Source organism: Macrobrachium rosenbergii, chromosome 48 (assembly GCF_040412425.1).
Source record: "Macrobrachium rosenbergii isolate ZJJX-2024 chromosome 48, ASM4041242v1, whole genome shotgun sequence".
NCBI classification, from domain to species: Eukaryota; Metazoa; Arthropoda; class Malacostraca; order Decapoda; family Palaemonidae; genus Macrobrachium; species Macrobrachium rosenbergii.
In genome coordinates this window covers 50,082,048-50,089,547 of record NC_089788.1, presented here as the reverse complement: position 1 = coordinate 50,089,547, position 7,500 = coordinate 50,082,048, and the positions used below count along the sequence as shown (strand labels likewise).

Sequence of the window (7,500 nt, the reverse complement as noted above, 5' to 3'; positions counted from 1 at the left end):
TTCAAAATTTGTAATATATAGGCTTAAAAAATAAATTAATACAAATGAGTAAATCCGTAAAAGCCACTGATTTGTGCATCATTAGCATTAGCTGAGAAATGTCAGAAAAGGTGAAGCAATGGTGCAGGACACTTAAAAGTAGAGCCACAGTCATTATTAAACTTATCAGTTATATTGGAAATGAATGTGAAACTCTGGTGTGGCATATGTAAGTTTTTCATGTCATCAGCCATTATGATTATAATTTTCCTAAAGGTAATGAATGTGTAAATGTATTGCTATTGCCAGAAGTAATATGTTTTGTAAAGAGTGTTCGCTACATTTGTGGTCAGAGTTGAGAACGCTGTTTATAAAACAATATAATTGTGGAGGTATGTTATGAGCTGAAAAATGAAAGGAAATTTCAGTAGCTTACAAAGCAAATGACGATTTCAAAAGTATATGTTTTTCAATTGCACACAACCACACACACATATATATATATATATATATATATATATATATATATATATATATATATATATATATATATATATATATATATATATATATATATATATATATATATATATACTATAGCTGGGTGTATTTACCAAATCGTGAGACATTTGTGAATACAAGGTGATAGTGTAATTACTGCATGTGTGTGTCCACTATGCTTCCATCTTTTATATGATTTTTAAAAATTTCCCCGTGCATACACATATTTGTACATATTACACATATACACATAAATAGATTACACGCACATATATACATATGTGCGTATATGTGAATATATATATATATATATATATATATATAAATATATATATATATCTATATATATATCTATACTGTATGTGTGTATGTGAGTTTGTGTGTATATAAAGTGCTAGTTTGTATTTATTCATATGTGCACGTACATAAATCTCCTCAGTCGTATTGTTGTCTGCTTTATATTAAACATTTCTTGAATTTCTTTATAAATTCTTGAATTCATCACGCTCATAATTATTTTATTATTATTATTTTATTATTATTATTATTATTATTATTATTATTATTATTATTACGACTGCTTGTACTGCAAGAGCCAGCCAGAAGCAATGAGTCGAATCAGCAATGCCTTCTAGCCCATATATATATATATATATATATATATATATATATATATATATATATATATATATATATATATATATATATATATATATTTATTTATATAATGTATATTATATGTTCATCTGTGATAGAGATAGGGAAGTAATCACAGGAGCAACGTAGAAATAACAAAACATTTTTATTATGAAAATAGTAATATTAACTATAATGCTGATGGTAATAGTGCTATATCCATCAAAATAATTTACGTTTAATTATTCGTTTTTCCTAAAGATTTTATATGCTTTTTTACGATTTATTAGTTATTTTGAATAATGTGCATCGATGAAACTCATTTTTAGAAATATTTTCTTTCTTATGTGCATTACCAAGGCTCTTTGTTACTCATTTTTCTCACTTTTTTCCTTTAATTTTTCCATTATTTTCTATTTTATTATTTTCCTTTCATCTTTTATTAAAAATACTGCGTTAGATTTTTCGGATTTTCAGAGATTTTAACAATAAAGTTGTTACATTCTGAAGGAACTTCTCCTGCTACTCTTCAATATATATAGAGTAAACCACGCATGAACTTCCTCAAGCGGATGTACATATACATATTATTGTATACATACAATGCTATCGTACCTTTAGTTATGCCCACATCCATGTTCATCAAGAACGTATGTATTGTTGTATAATATACCTTAAATGATACATGTGTATATATACATACTTATATATCAACATACATGCGTACATACATGATGCATATGTATTTAGTATGTGTGTATATGTGTTCGTGTTCCCCATTTATGTCTGTAGGCGTTAGCGTATTATGTGTTCTTAATGTCACCAGATACCCAGACTAACATTTGCTTCTTTCGGTTTGATATTTTATTCTTACAGAAAGGCACTTTGATTGTAGATAAAACTCAAGCACGGACAGATTGTAGGCATCAGATCGGAACATCATTACAGCAGGTAGATCCTGGCGAAATATTTCGAAAGGTAACGAGCTTCCCATTTGCTCTTGCAAAGGAAAGAAGTGCAGAGAGAAATGCAAGCAGAGTGAGTGTGGGTTGTGCCTCTGGACTAAAGCGAGCTTCATAACGGATCTTAGGAGGGGGTGGCGAGATGGAAGTGTGTGTGTGTGTGTGTGTGTGTGTGTGTGTGAGTGCGTGTGTAGTGTGATGGAGCCTTGGTAGTGTATGTGTGCGTGTGTGGGAGGGTAGTATCAGGCACAGCAAGAGAGAAGTGGGGAGAAGGAGGAGGGTGTGATTGCAAGGATTTGGGGTTAGGTGAGGTTGAACGGTTTGATGCAGTCTACTTAAGCCCAGCGTAGTATGTAAGAGAAAAAAAAAAGGCCAGGTTTTCGCTCTTCTTACGTTTGGGAATAGTCATTGAAGGAATGTTCATTGGTCGAAATGGCAAATAATAATAAGAATAATGGTAATAGCAATAATAAGAATTTGCTTTCAAGGCATGTATTTAATTGTGGAATGAGCTGCTTAGTCTGAACTCGAAGTAGATGTGGTGTGGGGACTGGGTGAGGGGGTGGATGAAAGGTGGCTGTGGGGGTGGAGTGTTAGCGGGTTAGTGATGTGGGGGTGGGGATGGTGGGGGAGTAGCGGTGGGAGTCGGTGAGTGGCGGAGGCGCGATGCTTGGATAGGTGGAGTGTGTATGTGAGTGTATATGTGTGTGCGTGCGTGTGAGTGTGTGTGCGTGTGTGTGATTGCAGCAGCTAGAGCTGCTAGACGATGGTGAGAGAACCCACACTGTCTGCACCAATGCTCTCAAAGGTCCATTAACCCGTCTCTTCTTTATCAGCATTCTGAACTTGTCTGTCTGGTCGTCTGTTTTCCTGTTTGGAACTTTGCCTAACTCCCATTACCTCATTCTACTTGTGTGTGTGTGTGTGTGTGTGCGTGTGTATGTGCTTGTGTGGGAGTGTATATGCTATATGTACGACGCATGTGTAATTACCTGTACTTTGACGGATATATTTTTAGGCAGTGTAAGGAAGAAGTTATGTATATATTTACTCTCTCTCTCTCTCTCTCTCTCTCTCCTCTCTCTCTCTCTCTCTCTCTCTCTGGGTCTTTGCGTGCATGACGCATGATTTTCTTTCCTCCGTTTTACTCTGTGAGTAAGAGCTCTCTCTCTCTCTCTCTCTCTCTCTCTCTCTCTCTCTCTCTCTCTCTCTCTCTCTGTCTTAGTCAATGCAACTGGCCAGAGAGAGAGAGAGAGAGAGAGAGAAAGAGAGAGAGAGAGAGAGAGCGTCTGATGCGACGTTGCCGGTTCTACTAATAATTAGGGAAAAGCTCCGCCCATAGATGTAGTACGCCTGTGCACCTTCAACTGTCTCTCCTTTAATTACTGTTGGAAGGGGGCAGTAGAGCGGTGTATGGGTGCGGGGGTTTCGGTTGAGGGTTAAAGATAGAAGGGGTTTCGGGGGGACGCGGCGGCGACGTAGTGACTGGCGACAGCGGCAGCAGCAGCAGCTGTGCTTGCACCCTTCAGAGGTCGCTAGTTGCAAGTGCAGTCCCAGGCAGGCCCCGGCGACGTTGGCCTCAACACACGCACTCTCATCGTCCGTCGTCGAGCGATCTCTCTCTTTCTCTCTTCTCTCTTCTTTTCCTTTTCATGTCCATTCCAAATTCTGTGCCTTTCACTCGAGCTTCCTTATATTTTTTTTGAGTCTTTCCTTGTCTCGTGCGGAAAGGCTTTTCCGTGGAAACGGAGCGATTCGTGTGCGGTGACCGTCCTTGTCGCGGTGGAGCTCCGACGGAGTGGATCGTCGAAAGGAGTCTTGCACCTGCAGGGCCAAGTTGTGGGTGGGTAGGTGTGATGTTGCTAGGCTCCCACCTACCTGCATGGGCGGTGTGTGTATGTGTGTTTCACCCGTTGCGGGCCTCAGCCTTCCCCCACCCGCGCCCACCACGTAGTACCCACACGCCCACAGACTACACGGGAAGGAAATATCTGAATTCCCCAAGGCGAAGAACGTCAGCCGTAGACACTGTGGTTGTCAGGAGGGGGGGCGTGGCTTCGATCTACGACGATGACGTGTGCAACATGACCTGCGTGTCATGAAGCTAACCCCCTCCCCCCTTGCTGTCTCGCTTCAACTCCCTCCCCCCCACTCCTCCCACCTGAGGCCCCCATAACAAGGCATTCCGTAGACAAATGTCAAGAACCTTTTACTACAAGATACGAAAGGACGACACCAGCTGCTCTAACGTGGCGAAAAATCACCGTCGAATTCCACCTTCTTCCGCTGACGGGATTTTACCAGGAGGCGAGAAGTGTCCCTCCTCCCCCCTTCGATCTCATGGAAGATTTGACCTCAGTGACGTCATCTGGGAGGTCACTCGTTCTTTAGACCCCCACCCGTCGTCTCCCCCTTCTTCTCAACCTGGTATCCCCTTCTCCTCAAGAAAAAGAAACGCCCTGTTTTCGAGAATAGCAGCATATAGGTGCCTCCATATCTGTTATGTTGTGCTGGAAAAAAAGCCTATGGAAAAAGGGTGGAAAATGAAATGCTTTTTTATTTTTTTTAATTTTTGGTATTTGAAAGCCTGAAAAAAATGGTTTCGTGTTTAGTTGCCATTAGAACCCAAAATCTTTCATTTGTAAGTTGTCGGTAATAAAATCATAACATTGTGCATGATTTAAAATGTGATTTATTGTTATGAAGATATAGGAGAAAAATGTTGGTTTTTCATTGTATCAGAGACCCTGGAATTAATAAAGGTAAGCCTCTCTTAGCCTTCGGTTTGTATCTGTTGTTTTTTTTTTATTGTTTCACACTTTTCTTCTTTAATTTCTCGTCACAAAGGCTAGTGAAGAAATTGATTTTGCATGATATTTTCCAACACGTCTAGTCGAATACTCGTGTTTTACTTAGACTTCAAGTGTTTATATATGTGTATGTATATATATATATATATATATATATATATATATATATATATATATATATTTGTGTGTGCTTTGTCGCTTTAATATTGTCAGAATTCATTTTTTTTACATACCACATTTACAGGCTTCTTAAAGACTACGTGCGATGCTCTTGATATTTTTTATTTAAGTTTCCAACTGATTCATTAGGAATTCTTTCCCCTTTATTAGTTGATTGTGCTTCTTTTGATTTTAGCATGTTGCTGATTCGGTAATTTATTATTATTATTATTATTATTATTATTATTATTATTATTATTATTATTATTATTATTATCCATGTGGAAAAAACCAGAAGAATATCTACTTGCAATGAAAGCTATCAGGAAATGCCATATATAAGAGAAAAATAAAGGAATAAAGAAGAATGTTAGGGAAGTAATTCGGCATGGTATTGTTCTGAAGTATATGGCAGGAAGAGTACCGTATTAATGAAAAGATCAGCATGAAAATCAAGAATTATCATAATTTATTGTTGTTTTGGTTTTGCTGTTCATGCTGCTGTTGTTAATAGTGGTGAGTGTAATAAGACTGGTAAAAGTAATAATGATAAATATAATCATTATTATAATGATAGTAGCAGTAATGGATAGTGACCATGGAAATATTTGATTGGTGTATAGTTTTGACGTATTTGATGTATTATAAAAATTCAAATTGAATATTAACATTTAATTTTGATGATCAATGTTTATTTTTATTTATGTATTAAAAAGAAATTTACAGGTAGGCATTCCTTAAAATATCACCTTTTGCAATGTTCTTTCAACACTGTTAAATGTAAAAACCAAAGGAAAATTAATGATAGGCCAGGATATTAGACAAGAAAGGCTGCAAGCAGTGTAACTTGTTATCTCAGTACCCTTGTAGATACTGTCGTATAGTCAGTGTTACAACCCTGAGGAGAAATGTGCATCATAGGAAAAGATCTCACAGTGCTCAGAGCAGTTTCTGTATTGAAGTGATCTTGGTATTGTTTCTTAGATTATTTTTATTATGATTGTCACTGTTGTTCCAACTGTATCTTGTGTTGTGTTACTGATGTTGCTCGTGTATTGTTGTTGCTGTTGTTGTTGTTGTTGTTGTTGTTGTTGAATAAATATCCGAAAATGAATTGTCAAATTGCTATTTTCTTTAACATTCTGCTGATCATTTTTGCCACATTCTGTATATAGTTCATAACTTCATTTAAGAAAGCTGATTCACGAAATTTATTAGTACATATAATTATGTAATCACGCGTATATATATATATATATATATATATATATATATATATATATATATATATATATATATATATATAAATATATAAATATATATATAATACATTTGTATAGATAATGTATATATATGTATATACATATAAACATGATTATTTATATTTGTGTACAAACACAGAATGCACATTCGCAATTGTATATTTTTTCTTTCAACAAAAGACCGTTTCAGCTGAAAAGGGTAGTTTCGAAGAGAAACACGAACAGCCACTAACGTATCTCTCAAATAACTGACGAATGTGGTAGAAAGTTCTAGTGTAAAATATTTTCCATACCTCCACAGCAGCTCCCTACACCTTGGGAAATCTCAGAAGGCGTATACTACGAACCATCGCATTCATGGCTCCTAAGTTCCCAGTCATTTGGGTCTCCCTTTTCCAATTTATCCCGCATTGTAGCCCCTTCCATCATTTCTTTGAACAGTTAAAGTAGCGTATTTTAGTTTTTCCCATCTTCTTCCAGCTAGAACATCTTCATTGTAAACCTTATCGGTCAACGTATCCACTCGTATTATATCTAGAAGTCACTCTGGTAAACTAGACGATGACAGAGTTTGCTCTTCTAGTTCTGTTCACCCTTCTCTTTCACTTGAGCGTCAGTGATTGCCATATCATCCACGTTTCTTGAACCACATCTGTTATATGCAACATCCACGAATATTCAGTGCAAAACCCCTATCTTCACCCTTCTGGTAGCATTGCAGTGCCTAGGAAGCATATGATTTCTTTCCAGTCAATATTGCTACAGAGGTAAATTGGAGTTATTTGACCTCATGCACACTGAAATAATATATATATATATATTATATATATATGTGTGTGTGTGTGTGTGTATATTTAAATACATATGACTGCCACTATGGTGGTTAGTAACTGGTAGTACCTGGACATCATTACCCTATTCAGAACTGATCGAAATTAAAATAATGCCTAATAAAGATTTGTAGGTCTCATGGTGTAGGAAGAGCATATAAATATACATACAACATACACACATTATATATATATATATATATATATATATATATATATATATATATATATATATATATATATATTATAAATTTAATATATTTATACACTTTTTAAAGAATTGGCACAGATTTATGCCTACCGTTTTTCAGCAGGTATATATTTGTTTTATGTATGTGTATGTATATATGAATGTACATGT

The 7,500-nt window shown here is 36.0% G+C and overlaps 1 protein-coding gene across 5 annotated transcripts in view; it reads left to right on the top strand.

Moving 5' to 3' along the window:
• LOC136831376 (uncharacterized) overlaps window positions 1-7,500 on the top strand; it is a 1,849,518-nt gene that overhangs the window by 1,371,337 nt on the left and 470,681 nt on the right. Inside the window, exon 1 of one of the 5 annotated variants that reach the window (XR_010850856.1) lies at window positions 3,475-4,840. The exons of 2 other annotated variants lie outside the window; for them this stretch is intronic. The gene's annotated coding sequence lies outside the window, so the exon portion shown is untranslated. Of the gene's footprint in view, window positions 1-3,474; window positions 4,841-7,500 lie in introns of those variants that run through there. 2 more of the 5 variants (XR_010850858.1, XR_010850859.1) reach the window with 2 other exon arrangements.